General features: G+C 29.9%; 1 long non-coding RNA gene across 3 annotated transcripts; it reads left to right on the top strand.

Annotated features, from left to right (window-relative positions):
• The first annotated feature begins 899 nt into the window (after positions 1–899).
• Positions 900–21008, top strand: LOC107442259 (uncharacterized). 3 transcript variants are annotated; one of them, XR_015429787.1, is made up of 5 exons: positions 900–1610; positions 3495–3610; positions 3976–4043; positions 5832–5921; positions 20497–21008. It is a non-coding gene; the product is annotated as an uncharacterized LOC107442259 (long non-coding RNA). The 3 variants fall into 3 exon arrangements; XR_006226649.3 differs by lacking the exon at positions 20497–21008 and having other exon boundaries at positions 902–1474; positions 1547–1610; positions 5832–6080; XR_001583836.4 differs by lacking the exon at positions 20497–21008 and having other exon boundaries at positions 915–1610; positions 5832–6080.
• The last annotated feature ends 226 nt before the right edge of the window (positions 21009–21234 follow it).

Genomic DNA, 21234 nt, shown 5'->3' on the forward strand with positions numbered 1-21234 from the left:
AGTCTTTATCTCTTAGACTCAATTTACCGATGTCGTGTTCCTGTCTTTAAATCTTCGGACTCAATTCTAAATGATTTAAAAAAAATTTCAAAGTCAAAAACCGTTTCTGACTTTTCACAGCAACTTTCAGTTATCTATTTAGCCCCAACCGTTAGCCTCGTAAATATAGAACTGTAACCTAACTCTAAGAGCTTGTCACACCTTCCTCTTTTTCTGAAAACAATAACAAGCTTCCTAAAACCAGAAAAAAATTTGAAATCCCTTCGCTTATGTTATGCTTACGAGGCGATGTGTGAACAGACTTAATTTTCTACGAAGTTTTGTTATTGTGTTTAAATTTACCATTCATGAGATTTTTCTGAAATTTATAAATTTTAACGGGTCGTAAGCCAAAAACCAATTTAACAAAATTACCATCACAACAGAAATAAAGTGAAGTGTAAGTCATGCCAAGCTTTGAGTATTGTCCTAATATGGCTGTAATTGGGTAAAATATCACTGTTTATATTTTTTTTTTGGGGGGGGGGAGATAGCATAGCATGCTTGCGGGGTCTTCTGAATTCATTTGTTATTTTGTTACGTTGAAAGTTAAATTCGAAGAATGCTTAATATTGTGAACATTGCAAGCATAATAATTGGCGATCGGAATTGGTTTCACGTGGAGCCGAGCAGAACTCTGCAACACTTTGTATATTTTCACCAATAACGTATGGACCTGTCACATAAAACGGAAGTACATTAGTTCTGCCTTGATTTTTCAAATAGATTGAAATCTTTTAAGTTAGGAAACAATATAGAATTAAAAACTGCATTAAATATAGTTCTCAAAGAAAGCGTTGTGGAAACTTTTTTTTAACTATTAAATACGAAAAATATTATGAAAGGGGAAATATTGTAGTACATTCCTATATAACTAACAAGAGGAGGAGAGGAAGGGAGGTTACAACATGGAACCGGGCCTCTCCCCGAATTATGGAAAGTGCTTTTCCAAGCTTAGGCGCAAAAACCAATCAGAAGTAATAACCCGGAGAACTCGCAATAAAACGAATTTTAATCATTAGCGCCATCTGTGCTTTGCTTTTACGATCAACTACCCATAAAAAGCTATAAGCTAGTCAAATCGTATGCGGTGTTAGATTTATTTCGGATTTTGTCTGATTTGTGTTCTTCGTTTTTCGAAACATCTAAAATTTCTGTTGAAACTGTTCTATAATCTCATATTTCTTGTCTTATATTAAAAATACTTTTTCAACAACTCTAGCAAAAGTCGTTTAGAAATTCCGGAACTGCTAAAATTACAGCACCATGAGCAATGTTTGATTCTGTTGAATTAGAGCAGAATATTCTTTTTAAAATAATTATTAGAAAAATTATTTTATCATTATGTTATTGTGACTTGTTAAGTATATTTGTTATTGCGAAATTTCTAACAGTACTGCCCCTAACTGGTTATAATTTTCAAGATAATTTGAGCGTAATGAAAAGATGTTTAATGATTGAAATCATCATTTAGATTCTAAAACTTTTTTCTTTATTATAAATTTAGTTAGTGATCCAAAGGGCTGTTAGATGAGAGACCAATATTTGGATATGAGCTGTTGAATTTATAAGTATTTCTTTGTTTTTTATATACATATTTTTCTAACTGAATTTCTTAACATTAACTCAGATTTGATAATCTAAGTTGGTAAAGGATTGTAATTTATGTATCTATAACGCTTGTCATAATCAATTTCTATTATTGAAGTATTGCTACATTTTCATACCAAAGTTCCATAAATTTTGAAGCTCATCTTAAAAATGAATTTCGACTCTGCGAATTACTGTAAATCTTCATGAAACCTATACCATCAAAATTTGGGTTCTTCCTAATAATATATATGTTCTTTTCTGTAGTAAATTTTTCTACACATCACTAATCAAAATTTCTATACATATAGAAAAATATGTGAATGCTGCTTATTTATTGTTATTTATTATAGCTGCTTATTTATTTATTCATTTAATTTTACTCTAATATTCACTTTAGGATTGTTTATAGAGAATTCTATCAGTTCATTATTTTTTTTTCCTTACAGATCATTTGAAATTTATTTTCTAAAAGAAAGAGATAAATTTTCTGGATTTAGATAGTGTCTATTTTTATATATGAAATAACTTATCTATTTTACATTAAATTCACTGTAGTCTTTCTCTTAAGAAGGCAATATGAATGTTTATAGATTAATTGGAAATCGATCCTCTCTTTCCAATTGTTCTTAAGGAAATTTTCGCGAATTATCTACAATTTAGGTTTAGCTAAATTTAAAACAACTTGAGTAATAAAAATAATTATTTATCAGATTGAAGTAGTTTTTTCATGAGTGAAATTGAGAGTTTTTAAGTGTAAACTTAGAGAAATTTAACTATTATAGTTGTGTATTTTGTTTATGTGCTATTTATTTCAATGATGTTTTATTGTGTATATAATTATGAAAACTAATTGTTTCGATTTCTTTAAAATGAAAACTAAGATACTAATTGCACTTTTTAAAGATTTCAGTGAATTAAAAAATTTCTTGAGAATATGAGAATTATCCAATGAAATAAAGCATTTAACGGAACTATGTAGTTGTTTAAAAGTTGAGATAAGCCAAAATGGTGTTTGAAATCTTACTTAAAATAGCTCTCATTGAGAAATGTTGACAACATCTGTTTGGTAAGAATACCAAAAAAAATTAGACTTTTTTAAAATTTAAATTATAGGCAAACATCTATTATCTGATAGTTCAATGTAAATTTGCTGCATTTTAGTTTCAAAATTTCCATGTATTTCAGAATATTTTTTTAAAATTATTTTTGGATTTATTTCTTCCATAGATTATTGCAATGGAGTAAGTGTATATTTCAAACCATGAATTCTATTTTAAAATAATATTTGTTAATCTCCTATTAATCTATTATCATTAATTAATTTCTACAGATTTTTATGTAATTAGTTGGTTTTAAATATACTATGTATTTTTTACCTACCATCCAAGTTTTTGACTGTTTTAACCAGTTTTTGATGCCCGTCACATTAAAAAGCCAGCCCTATGTTAAAATGATATTAAGCAGTTTATCAGAATTTTCCCTTCGAATTTGTTAAAAATTGGTATATGCTATTTTCTTTTGCAGATGATATATTTTTTTCAAACAGAATCAAACACATAGTTTTCATTAATAAATGTTTTTGATTGACTCAGATTTTGGACCCGCAAAACATGGAAGGGAAGCTACAGTTGAAAATGTATCGGTTGCTTAAATTATTTATCATATTTGAGGTTATCCCTCAACCATCATTATGATTGCATCTTTTTACATGAAAATCTGATTACCAGATCAAAAGTGATTAAGTGTTCTGATTGTTATTTTGACAATAGTACTTATATAGAGCTTGAGGCAATATTGTGAAAACCATACTTTTTCTGAAAGTGATATTTTTTCATGAAACTAATCCATTTTATTCTTTTCAGATGACTCTACAAGTCTCTAAAATTTCCACTTAATATCTTATGTCTACATCTTGATATCTTACATCTTATTTACTTCAAGGAAAACTTCTTTAAAATAACAACAATCAGTAATTAAAGTAAGTTTATTTTTCCTATTAAATATTTCAGTCAAGTGCTATACAATGGTAAATATATAATTGTTTCATGATGACTCAAATCTGAAGAGAATAAAGAAAATCTTTTACTCATTTGTTCGTCAATTTGTAATTTATACTTTTTGTTACAGAACTTATCTTTTTTGTTATAAACTACAGAACAAAAAAAGTGTAAGAAAACTGAACACAATTATAAAATTTGAGATCCTAACTTTTAATTGAATTCCACATTTTGATTATCAGTATTCTGATATTTTTTGTTGAATTAAGCATTTTTCAGTACCTGAAAACAACAAATTTTCAATTTTTTGCCATTGTAAAAAATATATAGTACATTACCATTTCAGATTTTATATTTGGAGAAATATTAAAGATGACTGGACTTCTACTATTGTCATTCTTTTTACTTTAAAGGGTAAGTCATCTTGCTTGAAAAATAAATGAATGATTGTTTGAAATAAAACTTGAGTAATCAAGAAAAGTTAACAGGAAATTAAAAATTAAGTGGTCAGGACCAGTACTGAAAATAATTCGAGTTATAGGACTGTTCAAGTTATCATAAATTGACTGTACTATTTATTATTGTGTTTTAACTCGTGTATATTTTAGTTAATTCAAATTTTTGATAATTAAAATTTTTTACCTGTCTTTTGAGTTTAAATAACTAAGGGTCTCACTGTATATATTTGAATGTAATTTGTGTAGAATTAAAAGTAAATAAAAGTAACAGGGCTGCCATTGGCCACCAAAAAGGCAATTAAAAAAACTATTTTGACAAAAAGGCCTCCCTGATGACTAATTTCATCTTAAATATTGGTAAAAACTACTATGTATTGGTAAAAACTACTTGGTAAAAAGTCCCAATGTTATTTCTCACTTGAGAAGATGAACAATGCAATGAAATGTGCCATGAAGAGAACTACATCTGTACAGAACTACAGTGGAATTTTGCAGGAAAGAACAATCTACAAGAACGAAAAAACAACAGGTCCGAAGGACAATCTTCGATACCTGTTAAAATTCGCTTTTGACAGCTGCATATTAATATAAAATGTATTTAACGTTAGAAAAATAATAGTTTAATTTGCCTAGGATTTTTTTTACTTTGTGTTAAAAGAAACACAATGTCTAGTTCATATAAGTTTCATAACGTAATAAAAAGTTAGAATTGTCTTCAGAAATAATAAATTATGTAATAATACAGGCATTCAAAACTAGGTTATTGTAATTGTTTCATATAAAAAAATTTTCATCCAGTAAAACATATTAATATCTTTTTTAATTTTACTGCATTTTTATCCTTGTAAATTCATTTCATATTATTTCGACTTATTGTTCATTCACCTAATTGTCATATATTTAAGAAATGTATTAGATCTGATCCGTGATGATATAGATTTTTAACAAGATCACTTTTTACTTATTTTTATTAATTTCTAGCTAATTTTTTAGCTCCTAGCAAGAAGATATATTTAAAATGTGACATATTATTTATTCAGGGTCCACATATACTTTATTATATATAATTGGAAAAAAAGCTCTATTTATATTATCCCCATATCTCCAACTTGCCCTTTCATATATAATTTTATAAAAATGAATTTAACTGCGGAATCTAAATTTTTTTGTGGATCAACAAATTTCCAATTAAATTTTTTTACAAATCTTTAATACTCCTCTTTCCTACTAACAATCCCTGATAATGACTTTGATTGCCTCATTATTCAGTCTTTTTCTATCCACAATTTGATAGTCAATGCTCAGCTTAAACTTATTTTATACTAATGTAACAGTTTAAAAGAAAAGTAATATGCCACATTTCCCGCATATTTGAATATTAAATATTGGTGTTAGTAAATTATTCAAATTTCACATACAGGTAGGTACACAAGAGCAGTTTCTAAACACTTTATTGAAGGAAAGACTTATTGCATGCTAATAAAAAATATTATGTATATATTTTCTATTAGCAGGAAAAAGGGAGAGTTGGTTGAGCAACAGATAACCAATGACAACAAAACTGATGATTTTTCTTTTGTTTATATATCGGCAGATTGGCAAACAATTTTATTTAAAGAACCTAAAGCAAATAATAATTGAATTACAAAATTATTTTATTGGTTCTTTCACTAATATTTTATAGTTCTTTAAATCTGTGATAAAAATAAACTTCAGGAGCTGAGATAATTTTTATTTTTTTCAGTCTGAGATGAAAATTAATCTGCAGATGCACTGATATTCTGCAAAGCCAACTGTCACACTGGAGGGTTTCTTCTATTAGATTTCAATCCAAGTAATTGATATTATGGTAATTTTTACCTGATATTCTGATGTAGGTATTATGGTAAAAAAATTTTGTACTGACTCAAAATGAAATACTATGCAATTTTTTTTTGCATCTCGCTTATCTACTCACTTGTTTATTTGTCCAATAAAGAAAATTGTTCTAATACTTCTATGTAATTTTTTTTGAAAATTAACTTTTGAACATAATATTTTATCTCTTATATATTTCTTTACTATTTCCTATACAATTCTGTGCTTCCTATTTTGACCATAGAGTTCTCTTGATACCGTTGCGTTAAAATGCAATTACAGTAAAACTTGTGTAAGTTGACCACTTGTGGTGCATTGTTTTAGTGGTCAACTTAGACAAGTGGGCAACTTATAGAGAGGGTGGGTCATTGTTTACTTTTTCGTTTCCTATATCATGTTGCAATATGTTTAAAAAAAATTTTTCTTGACTTAAAAATTTTGTTTAGCAAATAGCTAAATGAATATCTTAAGAAATGTGTTTAAACCCGAACTTCAATTTGTTGCATATAATTCTAATATTTAACTAACTTTTTAAAAAAATTATTTCGTTAGTTATGCATGTGAAGAGTTTAATAAAAATGATTTCTTAAAATATCAGAACAAGAAAACATGTAATTTGAAAACTTTAACAGAACAAAATTATTTGAACACTTTAAAATTTATTCTGTTATTACTACACTTACAAGCCTATTTGTTACAGAAATATGCTCGCATTGTAGTTTGGCGCTGTTGTATACTTTACATCAGCCCAATGTTTTGAATGAAAGAAATGGTCAAAAGCTGACAGTTTCCCCAGATGGTCAACTCTCAAAAGGGTTTAGATTAGCTTTTTACACTATTTCACCAAACAAGTCAAATTTTAACTTACATTGCAAAATGACAGAAAATTTTCTGAATTTTTTTTTTTCTGGTCAACTTATGAGGGTTTTAGAATAGAATTTCATTATACTCCTAGACAAAATTGACTTATTTCAGTGGTCAACATACAAGATAGACAGGTAGTCATGTTACAAAAGTTTTGCTTCTTTATATTATATAGGAAAAATTCCGTTCTTGATAATTGAGGTCAACTTATGTAGGTGTCCAACTTACAAGGGTGGTCAACTTGGCAGGTTTCACTGTAATAGCCAAAAGTGTTGGGGTTTTAAAATATCAGTTAAATACATAAAATTTGAACAAATTTCTTACTGATACAATAATGCATATTGCTGTGCAACTACAGTATTGTTTAATATTTTTTAGAATTAATCATTGCAATGATTTGTTTTAAAAGCAAGTAAATATGAAAGTTAAGCAACAAATTTTTTACTTTTGGTTACAACTGACATCAAGAGTCTGTAATGATATTATAATGCTAATTATGCTGTAAAATAATGCTTAAATTTATGCAGAAAACTGTTTAAAATTTGACACTATTTTGAAATTCCTAAAGGTGTCAAGCAAGACATCTCATGATAAAAACAGTATACCATATACATACCTTTATATTCAGGGCAAGCTGAAGAAGAATGATATCACAAAATTAATTAACTGTTGGAAACAAAATAATAATTACTTATGAAATGTACATTGATATTAAGAAATGATTTGAAATTAAACTTTGGAGAGTGTCTTTTGACTCTGCTTGATAAAAACATTCTAAATCATCAGTTTAAAAAACTATAAGTTGTTAGGATTTAAAAAAAAAAATTTTTTTGTCTCATATAAACATAAACATTGTTCTTTTGAAAAACTTCCCTACTGACTAATTGTTTTTTTATATGATTTTCTTGTAAAATCTGTCATAAAAACACTAATTTTTTATTTTACTTTTTTTGTGAGTAAAATAGTTAGAAATATTTTAAGCTCTAAATTTAGATTTTCTGACTGTGACTACAAGTATAGTATTAGTAGTATATGTTTATTCTAAGTGAAGGTTACTTATATTTTTAAAAGTAGTTAAATAAAATGTTCTGATATTGACATCAGTACAGAATTTTTTTTTTAATACATTGATTTCAACTTTAATTAGTGTAAATTTTTAAAATTTGAAGGTAGTGGAAAGTACTCTGTTCATATCGAATAATGTTAATAAAATTTTGCTTTTTATTGAAATGCTTTTACTTTTTTAGTGCTTATTTATAATTTTTTGATATATTTGATTTAATGTTGTAATCACAATAAATAAAATTTTTGCTGATAATTCTTTTACATATTATTTGTTATGCTTATATATAATTTCTTAAAATTTATAAAAAAAATATGTAGTACATATTATAATTATAAATAATTATAAAACATAACATTTAAGTATAAAGTATTTATAAATAATTATAAAATATAATTATAAATAATTTTGAAGCATACATTTATAATAAATTCTAAAGTATAATGGTATTTTATTTTGATTGATATAACGATCATTAAAATTTAAAATGCTAAAATTAAGTTTTACAACTTTGAATATAAGTCGTGTATATTTGTAATACAATTAGAAGTTATTTATATTTTCAAAAGAAGTCAAATTATAAAATGTTTAGTAACTGATCAATCCCATTGTTACAAGCGTTACACTTGCAGACTTCGAGCACACATAATCACAATTTGATATGAGGGAAATATGTTTTTTTTTTCTTCTGTGCAATTTGAGGTTATTTATGTCTTTTTTACTTTAAGTAAATACTTCTTATTACAAAAAATAATTAAAAAAAAACCTTGTTACAGATGTGACTCAGGAAATAATCAAAATTGTACTTTGCTAATATTTCCAATATTTTGCAATATTTTTGGCAACAATTGCAAATATTTCTGTGAATTATTCTGTAATACAAAATATATTTACAAAAACCTTTTTTTCAAATATAGCTCAGAAATAGTGCAAAACCCTGTATAGTCAAAACTGTACAGGGTGCATAGCATTTTTAAAAATTGTTTAAATGTGCTTTTTTGCGTTTTTTATAAGCCCTTAAAGGTGCTTTTCTCATTGTATGTTTTTAAAACGTACTTAATTTTTTTCTTTTAAAAATGATATAATTTTTATTTACCATGTTGATTTTTGCTACAAATTAGGCCACAATTCTTCCACTTTCATGTACAACTCTACTGCGTTTTACTAGAGTTTCTCAATTTCTGGCTTATTTTTTTTTGCCCCCTGAAATCGAGCTTAAAAATCTCACAAATTTTCGCTGTTCACGGGAATTGACAATATATATTGGCAAATTCTTTCTCTAATGGCTAAATATTTTTTTTTTATTTCTCTTGTTAATTTTTTTGTTGGTCAAGCACTATTGTCTTTGTCATTTACATTTATAAACCAATACTTCAGTTGGGGTTCATTCACTAATTTTATTTTTTTCATGTGGATCCCCAGAGCAGTAAAGAATCAAAAAGTTTTATGTCCTCAAAATTTCCATCTCCCCTTTTATTAATTTAATAAAGATAAGAATTAGTTGATATTTTTAATTGTAAGATTTTTTACTTATTTACATTCACAAATTGCATAAAAGTTATGTAAACTTTTATTGTACTGAATTATTATTTTTTAACTTATTACTTTTTATTATTGCATTATTACTTTAAAAATTTTCAGTGCTTTTTAAGTTTTATGAAAAAACTCAATAGTCTTTCAAAGCAAGATTTTAAAAAAAATATGAAGCTTTCACTCTTTTAAATTCAGCAAAAAATCTTATGTTATTCACATTTGTCATTCGAAAAATCTTTATTTAATCTCTTAATGATTTGATTTAAAAACAATTGAAATGAAAAATTTTTTCAGATTTGTTAGATATTATGAGTGTAGGAACCATATAATAATTTACCTCTGACAAAAATGTTTATCTTCTATATTCATGGTATTTACATTTCAAAATAATTTGAATATTTATTTTAATCATTTCATTACGGAAATACTAAACCAAAAACGAAATTTTAATAAAAAAGTATTAGAGACTGTTCACTAATTTAAAGTAAATTATCACAAACGGGTTGGTCGCTATGGCCTCCGGCCCCGCGCCAACCAACCAAAATCACCATAGTGATATTTTTCCTTCACTTGTTGCTGAGGGTGGCAACGAGTGACTGAGATGGAGGCCATGTTTTTTAAAATGTAACCAAGTAGTGTGTGTTTAAAAGGGAGATTAAAAAAAACTATCTCCTACAATTGTACCATGAATAAATTTTGTTTTAACATTTTTAATAAAGTCTTATAACTGAAGCTTTTAAAAAGTGTTATAATGGCGCACCAACTAGAGGCCCGGATCCCCGGTAATCCGATTTTATGTGTGATAGCGTCACCCGAAAGATCGTTCTTCAACGGTCTTTTCCTTTTATTTTGTTTCTTCTTCCGCTCGCTGCAGCTGTGCGTGTGTGTTTTTTATTTTGTTCGTGTTGTTGACATTGAATAACTGTGATTCTTTTTTTTTCTTTCGCCTTTGGGGAGAGAAAAATGTTTCTTCGGTGGTTGCAAATAATAACTTTTACAGCTCTTTCAATGATTTAACATAAATATTTTGATTTGTTTCAGTGCTCTCAATTTATAAGAATACTTAATCAGTAATTGTCATGTTATTTAAGTGTTTTAAGTAATATATTTTAAAATAATTTTGGTTACTTGCATTACCTATATATGTTTATTAGAAATGTTTTATAACTGGTTAATAATTTAAAAAGTGCTCATGTATTTCATTTATGAGATTAAGGTATTATATTTACTAAAATAATTCTGATTAAATTTTGTATTATAAAAGTTACCTCTCTAAGATCATTTTGCCATAACAATTACAGTATTATTTTAATTCTCTAAAGTATGCCCTTGTGCAAGAATCGCCCCAGTGTTTACATTAAGTGTTACTAATCTAAAGTATGCCCTTGTGCAAGAATCGCCCCAGTGTTTACATTAAGTGTTACCAATCTAAAGTGTGCCCTTGTGCAAGAATCGTCCCAGTGTTTACATACAAAGTGTGCCCTTGTGCAAGAATTGCCCCTGTATTCACATTTATCATCTGTGCTCTAAAAATAGAACCATCTTCTTTTGTTTATTGAAAGATGACGTTCTTTGGAAAAGCTCGTAAGGAGGATTTAATTCTCCTTGCTAGTGAGTTGGGTGAAGATGTCACCCCTGATTTAAAAATCATTGATTTGAAGAAAGTTATTACCTCTAGTGATAACTATGAAGAGGAGTTTGTAAAAGAAATGCTCAACACGATCATTTCCCAAAGACAGGATGCTGCTGAGGAGAAAAAGAGAGCTGCTGGGTTAGAAAAGGCCAGCATCGAGAGCAACGAAAGAATCAAGACAGAGCAAATGAAATTGGAACTGGAAAAGATTAGACTCGAGATAGAGGCAAGACAGTGTGGACCCTCCACCAATACTGATGGTTTCCGAAGAAAACCTGTGATTGATTTGTTGTCCTTAATGCCCCGATTTGACCCAAATAACAACGACATAAACCTATATTTAGTGCTATTTGAACGCCAAGCTCAACTCAGTGAAGTTCCAAAAGAATTTTGGGCATCCAATCTTATTGGACTGCTGCCCTATGATGTTGCGCAGCTAATTGCAAGAGAGAGTGACGAGGTTGCTAGCGATTATGATCGAGTAAAACTACTACTTCTAAAAAGATTTAAATTGACGGCGGAAAAGTTCCATCAGCTGTTTGTGAAACATAATAGGACTAACTCATCGTCTTGGCAAGATTTTGCCTATGAACTTAGGAACTTTTTCCAAGGTTGGGTTAGCGGTTTGGAAATAACAACTTTTAGTCAATTAGGAGAATTGATCATATCTGACCAAATTAAACGCAAAGTGCCGGCAGATGTTAAAGATCATTTTATTGATGAGTGGTGCCAGTTGAACACTGTGGAAGGGCTTGTCAAACGGCTTGACGACTATGAAGCTGTAAGAGTGAAGAGGGAACCAGCCGCTTCAAGCTCCACTGCCCGAGTTGAATATAAAAGATATTCGAAGCAAAGTAGAAGGGGATACCCTGATACAAGACCGAATTTTCAAGAACGTTCTAGGCCAGAAAATTTTGAACTTCAACCAAAGTTAACATGCTATGGCTGTGGAAGACCAGGATACATCAAGGCAAAGTGCCCTACCTGCTCTCCAAATGTTTGTGCAAGTGCTATCAATCTGCACGCTTGTCATATTTCTTCCTCTCCCATAGCACTGCTTGATGTTGAGATTTCTGACATCAAGGCCAGAGTTTGTGCTGATACAGGAGCAACCTGCTCCATTGCTGGAGAGACATTGTTTAAGATGCTGAAAGAAAAAGGAGCCCAATTCCAAACTAAAGAGGTAGTCATGACTTTAGCTAATGGAAGTCAGACTGCAGTTGAAGCATGCGCCACCCAGGTGCTGGTTAACATCGAAGGTAGAAAATTCAATCATGAACTGTTAGCCCTGCCCGAGGCTACTGGAAATAGAACTCTACTGGGGAATGATTTTCTAGAAAAGACTGGTATCGTCCTAGATATCCAACGTAAAAGATGGCACTTTGGTGATGAACCTCATCATAAAATCTATTTCCGGAAGGATATCCATAAACCTAGTTTATCCATGAGCAACATTGTGGCAAATGAATGTAGACTACGAGAAAATGAAGGAGAGCCTCTGACCCCAGAGCAAAGACAAAGGATTTCCATACTTCTCAGTGAATTTGAAGATACCCTTAAACCAGGGGGAGACCCTACTCCCTTTGCCGAGCATCGAATTAATACTGAAAATCATGCACCAATATCAGTTCCGCCATACAGACTGTCACCAGCCAAGAAAGAAATTCTTAAACAAGAATTGGATGATTTGTTAAAAAAAGAAATTATAGAAGAGAGTGAATCTCCCTATGCAGCTCCCGTTGTGTTGGTTCCCAAACCAAATGGTAAACACAGACTCTGTGTCGACTATAGAAAGCTTAATGCTGTGACTGTCACAGACTCCTATCCTTTGCCAAGATTAGATGATCTCTTGCATGATGCTAAAAACATAGGCTATATTTCCACTATAGATCTCCAGTCCGGTTATCATCAGGTGAAAATTCATGATGATGATAAAGACAAAACAGCGTTTGTAACTCCTTTGGGTGCTTACAGATTCAAGAGGATGGCATTTGGGTTAAAAAATGCCCCTGCAACGTTTCAGAGACTAATGGACCGTTTTAAAAATGGACTCCCCTCAGTAAAAATTCTCATTTATTTAGATGACATAATCATCATGTCACCTACTTTTGAAGATCATCTAAATGATCTAACTCTTGTGTTCAAAAGACTAGCCCAATTTCAATTGAAAGCTAACCGCCTAAAGTGCAATTTTGCTTGCTCTAAGGTAAAATACTTAGGTCACTACATAACTACCCGAGGACTTGAAGTAGATCCAGAAAAAGTAGAAGCTATAACCAAGCTTCCTGTCCCTAAAGATATAAAGCAGGTTAAATCCTTCCTGCAAACTTGTTCATGGTATCGTAGGTTTATAGAAGGCTTTTCTACCCTGTCGAAACCATTATGTGAACTTACAAAAAAAAATGCTGCTTGGAAGTGGACTGAGCAGTAACAAAAAGCTTTTGCTGCCCTGAAAGAGAAGTTGGTTTCTTCTCCCATTCTGAAACAAGCTGATCCCGACCAACCTTACACAATAAGAACTGATGCCAGTGGTTATGGATTGGGTGCTGTTCTCTTACAGGGGGAAAAGGAAAATGAACACCCTATAGAATATGCTAGCCGCCTTTTGACATCTGCAGAGCAAAACTACTCGACTACAGAGAGGGAAGCTCTAGCTGTTATTTGGGCTTTGAATAAATTTAGAGGGTACATTGATGGTGCCCAGGTGACAATATCCTCTGACCATCAACCCTTGAAGTGGTTGTTAAGTATTAAATCTCCATCAGGAAGGTTGGCCCGATGGGCCTTGCAACTACAATCTTACAACCTGAATATACAGTACATCCCAGGAAGAAACAATGTCATTGCGGACATGCTGTCTCGCCCACCTTGTGCTCATGAAGAGAGAAATCCTTGTTGTCTCTGTTCAGTTACAATTGATCTTCCAACTCGATCACCAAGTGATATACGCACTGAACAGCTGAAGGATAATGATTTACGAAAGATTATAGAAGCATTTGAAGATCGCTCAGATGAAGTAGACCTTAATCGATGGACTGAACGTGGATATATCATGAATAGGGGAATTCTCTATAGATATTCCCATGATAGTGACTCGGACGAAGCTCAACTAGTAGTCCCTATGCAAGAAAGAGGTCAAATCCTTAAAGAATTTCATGATGCGCCAACTGCTGGCCATTACGGTATAGAAGGTACCTTGGATCGAATCTCCAAAAGATTCTTTTGGACTGGTATGAGAAGATTTATCACCGAATATATTAAAAACTGTGTCGAATGCAACCGCTATAAAGCTTCCACTCAAAAGCCAGCTGGTCTTCTTCAGACTCCTGTACATAATCAAAGATTTGAAAGCCTATCCATAGACCTATTTGGTCCATTGCCCGAAGGTAAAGATAAAAAGAAATGGATCTTCATCGTTGAGGACTGTTCAACCAGATGGGTTGAGCTATTTGCTTTAGCCCAAGCCACAGCTAAGGAGTGTGCAATCACTCTGTTGGAGGAGGTGATCTTGAGATATGGATTGCCTAGAAGAGTTATCAGCGATAATGGCTCACAATTTGTGAGCAGTGTAATGCAACAGCTTTGTTTTCTGCTTGATATTAAGCAATGTTTGGTGCCGGTATACCATCCCCAAGCAAATTCTGTGGAAAGAAAGAACAGGGACCTGAAACCTCGCTTGGCTATTCTTGTTGGCCAAGAGCATAGAAATTGGGTTGACCACCTACCAGTCATCCGATTCGCTATGAACACATCAAAGTGCGAAACGACAGGGTATACTGCTGCATACCTTCAGTTTGGACGAGAGCTCAGGACAGTTCAAGAGGTAAAGCATGATATTCGAACGGTTATCCAAAACGATAACTTTGTCCCTGAGATAACCCCGTATCTCAGAAAGTTTTCTTCTATCCTCTTGACTGTTAGAGATAATGTAGAAAAATCCCAAGATCGGCATAAAACATATTTCGACTCAAAACGCCAGCAAAACACCACTTATGCTGTAGGTTCGAAAGTGTGGGTGACTCTACATCCACTCAGTAATGCTAAGAAAGGAATTACTGCCAAATTTGTACCTAAAAGAGATGGGCCGTATCTCATACTTCGAAAGAAGTCGCCAACCTCCTATGAACTTGCCCACCCAGATAAGCCATGTGTTCCTGTTGGGACCTACCACACCTCAGCATTGAGACAATGCAACTCTGATACACAAGCAACAGAACCTATTTTACCTCTCCGAAGGAGAGGCAGACCAAAGATGAATTCTGATTCCTCCCCGGGACGTAACCTCGGAATCAGAGGGGGAGAGTATCACAAACGGGTCGGTCGCTATGGCCTCCGGCCCCGCGCCAACCAACCAAAATCACCATAGTGATATTTTTCCTTCACTTGTTGCTGAGGGTGGCAACGAGTGACTGAGATGGAGGCCATGTTTTTTAAAATGTAACCAAGTAGTGTGTGTTTAAAAGGGAGATTAAAAAAATTATCTCCTACAATTGTACCATGAATAAATTTTGTTTTAACATTTTTAATAAAGTCTTATAACTGAAGCTTTTAAAAAGTGTTATAAAATGAATTAAATTAATTTAATTTATTTGCAATGTGAATTTGTTCAAATGTTCTTAGCTTGCTTAATTCTTTACATATCTTTATAAAAACTATATTTAAGTCTAAAAAATACACTCGATAACCTTTTTAAGTAATAGTTAAATTAATAATAATTTTGAAAAAAATTTTTTTTACATAATTATGTAAAGTAATTATTAACAGGGTGGCCACCCACCTGGAAAACCTGGAATTAACAGGGAATTTTTTTTATACTGGAAAAAACCTGGAAAAATCAGGGAAATATGGATAAAAACCTGGAAAACCTGGAAATTTTAAAGAAAGGCTGGAAATTTTTTCCTACGTATTTTTTTAATTTCACTAAATTAAATTATTTGCTAATTTTCTTAATTTAAATTGTTTCATCCATTATACCCACATTTTTTAGATGGAAATGTATCTCCAAATAGTTAAAATATCATCAACTTACTTTGCTTTCATCAAAATTTGCTCCATTATAACCCTGTTAAACTAGAATACAACATAAAATTCTCCCAGGGTTGCTAAGCAAATGTAGAAACCTTTGATCTCTATGCAGACTATGGGACTGTGCAATTTTGGAAAGGCAAAGATTATGGTGGATGTGGAAGACGGGGTTAGGATATTTCCTTCGGTTTTTAAATTCTGTCCGTGGGTTTGTTCACAATGATTCAAGTTAGTTCGCAATTGAGAGTGGTAATTTTTTTCTATTTTGACAAAATGAGTCAATATGTTTTTGTATTTTTAACTTTATTAAATTCTCTAAAAATTAGTTGGTTATAATTTAATAACGATGGATTTTATATTTCACTCTTTTTCTGAAAGCTTTTGAACTCAAAGAAATCTGTAAATTATTTTTTCTCAGCAAACCAACAAATCACGCATTTTCCCCCATCACTAACAGCAATGTTTGTCGACAAATTGTTACAATTCTTGCATTAATGCGAATTTTTTCTATTTCATTTTAACCTTTTATAGTATATTTTTATTTTGAAAAAAGTTTTTTTTTTTTTAGAACTAACTATATATTAATATCAAATTTTATGATTTTGTAGGTAAATATTAGTTTTTTGATTCAAAATTCGAATTGTATAGTTATTAAAATATCGAAAGTTCGTAAATGTTGCTTCCATTCTAGAGATGATATTTCAACACTATTCCTCTTTTTACCTAAAAAAGCTGACAATGACTAAGGAATATATAGGAAACATATCATATTAAATGATGTATATACATAAAATATAATTTTTTTATTCATATGTGTTTAGTCAGGAGAAGGAAAACGAAACTTAGTGTTTCAGTTCTGCGCTGTACAAGATTCCAGTTGTTCAAACAAAAACAATTAACTATGCTAAACTAAAACACTGTGTGTTTAGATTGGAATCCTTTAAATGTTTTAATTTCAAATAACAAAAAAAAATCAAGAAAGTATAAATTTTAAGGAATTTTATCTATTTTTTTTCTTTTATAGAGTATAGAACTAAAAATGAGACAATTTTACATTTCTGACATTTATTTTTTTTATACTGAATCTCTTAAAATAAAAATGCTATTTCAAAATACCATTATTTAAAAATTTGACTTGAGATATTGGTTTACGGAAAATATGATCAGTGAATTTTATAAAAAGCACTGGTAAGATGAAATACAGTATAATGCAGTATACAGTACAGCTTTATATTGAAATGTAATTACAGTGATTCACAAAAGTGTTGATACACTTATGACTTTCAATGAAATAAGACTATCCATTAATTAAAATGAATGTTTCAGAATGTATATTTAATGATAAAAAATGTGTTCTAATCTTAACAAAACTGAAATATTTTAAATAACAATATGAAATATTTTAAAAACAAAGGAAAAGTTTATTTTTAAGGAATCAACCTTCAAAAAGTGACAAAAACTTTATCCCACAAAAGTCATCATACACTTTTAAAGAAAAAACTCAGTCTATTAGTAAATCTAATTTTTCGTTAAATTAACATTTTCCTTTAGCATCTACAATAGCTTTTAAAGGTTGAAAATACGTGTAACTAGTTTTTTTTTGTCAGGTGAAATTCGTGCAGAATATTTTTTTAAAATTTTTACAGAAACTTTTATAACACTCAATTGCAAATTTATGAATTTTTCCACAAAATTTATAATTTTAATCTCTGATATGAAGTCCTTCTTTTAAGCATTTTATCACATATTGCACAGTTCAATTGAATACAATAAACTAATTTAACATATTCATTACTGATTTACCTCTTATGCAGACAAATAATCAAATTTGGTCTATTTTATTACGACCGCAAGTCATTTTTAAAAGATAAAATAAAATATTATGGAGTTAGCAAGCAAAAATTAAAATATAATTTTGCTATTATAGGTTTGATACTAAATTGCTAATAAAGAAATGAAAAATAATTAAATAAAAAAAGCAATTGACAATAATTTTAATTCTGAGATCCAAAACATTTAAATGTACGATGACTTTCGTGGGGTAACATTTTTGTTACTATTTGATTAAAAAATTTACTTTTGCTTTGTTTTTAAAATATTCCGTGCAGTTTTGCTAAGAATAGATTATACATTTTATTATCAAATACCCATTGTGAAATATTCATTTTAATTATTGAATTATTATTTCCTATTTCAATATAAGTTATAAGTGAGTGAGCACTTTTGGGAGCCACTGTAATTATTAAAAATTATTGATATATAATCACCTGAAACGGTTTTCTTTTCCTTAATGAAAATATATTAAACAATACTTATCCAAGGTTTTATTGGTGATTCTGATTTTGTCATTTTGTAGGTACACTTTGAGCAAATACTACTTAAAGTAACACATTAAATTCAATAAAAACAATTAAAATTATTCAATAAAAACAATATATTCTGCAAGCTAAACATATTATTTTCTCCACGTCGTAATTTTTTAAAAATTAATGTTGTACCAGAACGTTAAAAATAATAAAAAAAATAAATTTTTTTCAAGATATGTTTAAAAAAATTTTCTTTGAATAAGATATTTTATAATACAGACACTTTTCTTGTACACATCCTACACTTTATAAGAATAAAGGAAAAAAACACAAACCTGGAAATTTTAAGATTTTTACCTGGAAAAATCAGGGAAATTTGAAATCTGTTTTGAGTGGCCATCCTGATTAATTTAAAAAATAGAATGAGCCACTCAATATTGAATATATTCAAAATTGTGTATAATTATAGTCTTGGTTTCTCATGTATCTTTGTCTAAAACTATTATTTTACCATGATCATGTAAAATCTTTGAAAGTTATTTTGCCTTTTATATAAAGAACTTTCAACTATAAGAAGAAATTTTTTTTATTTGTGCGCATGTCCTAATTACCTATTTTTTTAAAAGTTATATGCATTTTTTTTAAAGGTACTTATTTTTTTAAACATTTGGCTATGCACCCTGCTGTACATTGCTATACAATTACAAATATTTTTGTGAATTCTAAATTTTTGAAGATATTCTTATTGATACTAAAAATTTTAAGACTTCCAAACTCATAAAGAATTCGCAAATTGCATTTGTGCAATTTATGGCAAAGATCAATACATTTGTTATACATTATACCTTAAAGCCCTTAAACATGTAACATCATGGATATACATACAATTTTTTGTAACGAAAGGATAATAATCAATATCAATAGCTTCTTTTTATTTTATCTTACGATTTGCAATGATTTAATAGCAAAGCTTATTACTTTTCTGACCTATGTGGAAATAAATAACAATTAAGTAGATGCATCTAGAATTAAAATTACTCTTAAAAAAAGGAAGGAAGTTAATTAAATGAAACTTTAAAAGGAATTAATTTTAATTTATTTTTAAAATATCACATACATACATCTTCTAGTACTTAAAGATTAATTGTATAAGCAACGATTATATTATAATCAGATATGACGGAAAAAGAAAATGTTCCTTCGACTGTGACAGCAACTTCTGTGTGAATAGAAACCTGATGGTTATTTGAATGTGCACATTGAATTTCACCTTGCAGTACTATTGAGAAGTCTTCACTAAAAATGACTTGGAGAACACGTGAAGAGGCATATTTTTCTTGCAACTTTCAAAATAAATCCTTCTGTTGTAATTGTTAGTGTTTTGAGCTCTACATTGTTTCCTAATATATTTTTCGTTCCATTCTGAATATTGGTGGCTAAGATAACAACATTTTCTTAGCGTGTTTTACATATTCTTAGCATAGATTCGTTATTTTCTTACTCTCATACCAGTTCTTCTACTAATCAACTAGGTTAACTAAGAAAGTTGGGGTACTGTTTTACTTATATTGCTGACAATGAATTCCAAATTTACAAGATACAAACATATTCATTATATGGTATCTCAGATACAAGAAGAATATATGGTCTGAAAGAAGCCCAGGTAAGATTTAAAATTTTCTTAGATCAATTTTTCTTAGCATGTTTTATATATTCTTAGCATACATTCTTATTCTCATACCAGTTCTTCTACTAATCGACTAGGTTAACTAAGAAAGTTTGGGATACTGTTTTACTTATACTGCAGACAATGAACTCAAAATTTTGAGATAAGAAGAGTGTGTAATCTGAAAGAAGCCTATTAGAATTTATGATTTTAAAACTTTTGCTATCTATCTATTAATATTCTATATAAATGTCTCGTTTAAATATTTTTTTTTCTTTTATTCACTCTTGTTATAACTGCGTCTCTTTGTCCTTGAATACATCTTGTTGATAGAAATTTATTACAACTGTTTTTGTGTTCACAGGCAATGCATTAGCATTTGGTTTTTTTTCTTTGAAGGTTGAGCTCCCCTATTATCATTTACAAGTTTTGTAATAACAGCTATTTTTTTTCTCGTTATAGCTCTGGCCTGTTGAAGCTGCAATTGAAGATTTTGTACTCTGACTTGAGCCTCATAATTTGCGAGAATCTTTAAATGCTTGAAGGCTTCATTAACTGTGTTCAGAGTCTAAAACTAATCCCAGATATTTAGGGTCATTGACATGGTCAACGTTGACGGTTTGCTTTTTTCTCGTAATAAAACCTGTTTTTTATCAGTTGAGAAGACAGAAGGCCTAAGTAGTAGAATTGTTAAAACATACAAAATTGTAAAATCTACTACTAATTAAACTCTTCCAAACTTTTCTATATGATATATTCTAAGATTAATACAGTTCATTGAAATTCTTTTGTCTAACGTACTTTAAAGTGAGTACTTTTTACAAAAATTTTAAAACTTGCTCTAAATCTTTTTTTAACGTATTAACATATTATGCACTAGGGGTGCAATGATTGACCCGCCTCCACGTGGCGCACCCTGGGCAACGCATCCTTGCTGCTGAGTGGTCTTTCGCTTTTGGCAATGCTCAAATTTTCATTTACATCAAAAAACTAACGTTTCAATATTCTCTCCTTAATTTACTATTATTTTAATATGCAACAATACATTCATAGAAACATAAAAGAAAGCACTTCAAGATATAGAAACTGATACAGCTGAAAATACTTTTGTGATTGATAGAAAAAATAAAATGTACTCAAGCATATTATAAAATAATTTTGTCAATTTTCATACTAACTGCCCACCTTAGTGTAAAGTAT

This window comes from Parasteatoda tepidariorum, chromosome 10 (genome assembly GCF_982258835.1).
Source record: "Parasteatoda tepidariorum strain Cologne lab strain chromosome 10, Ptep-v5.0, whole genome shotgun sequence".
Taxonomy (NCBI): domain Eukaryota; kingdom Metazoa; phylum Arthropoda; class Arachnida; order Araneae; family Theridiidae; genus Parasteatoda; species Parasteatoda tepidariorum.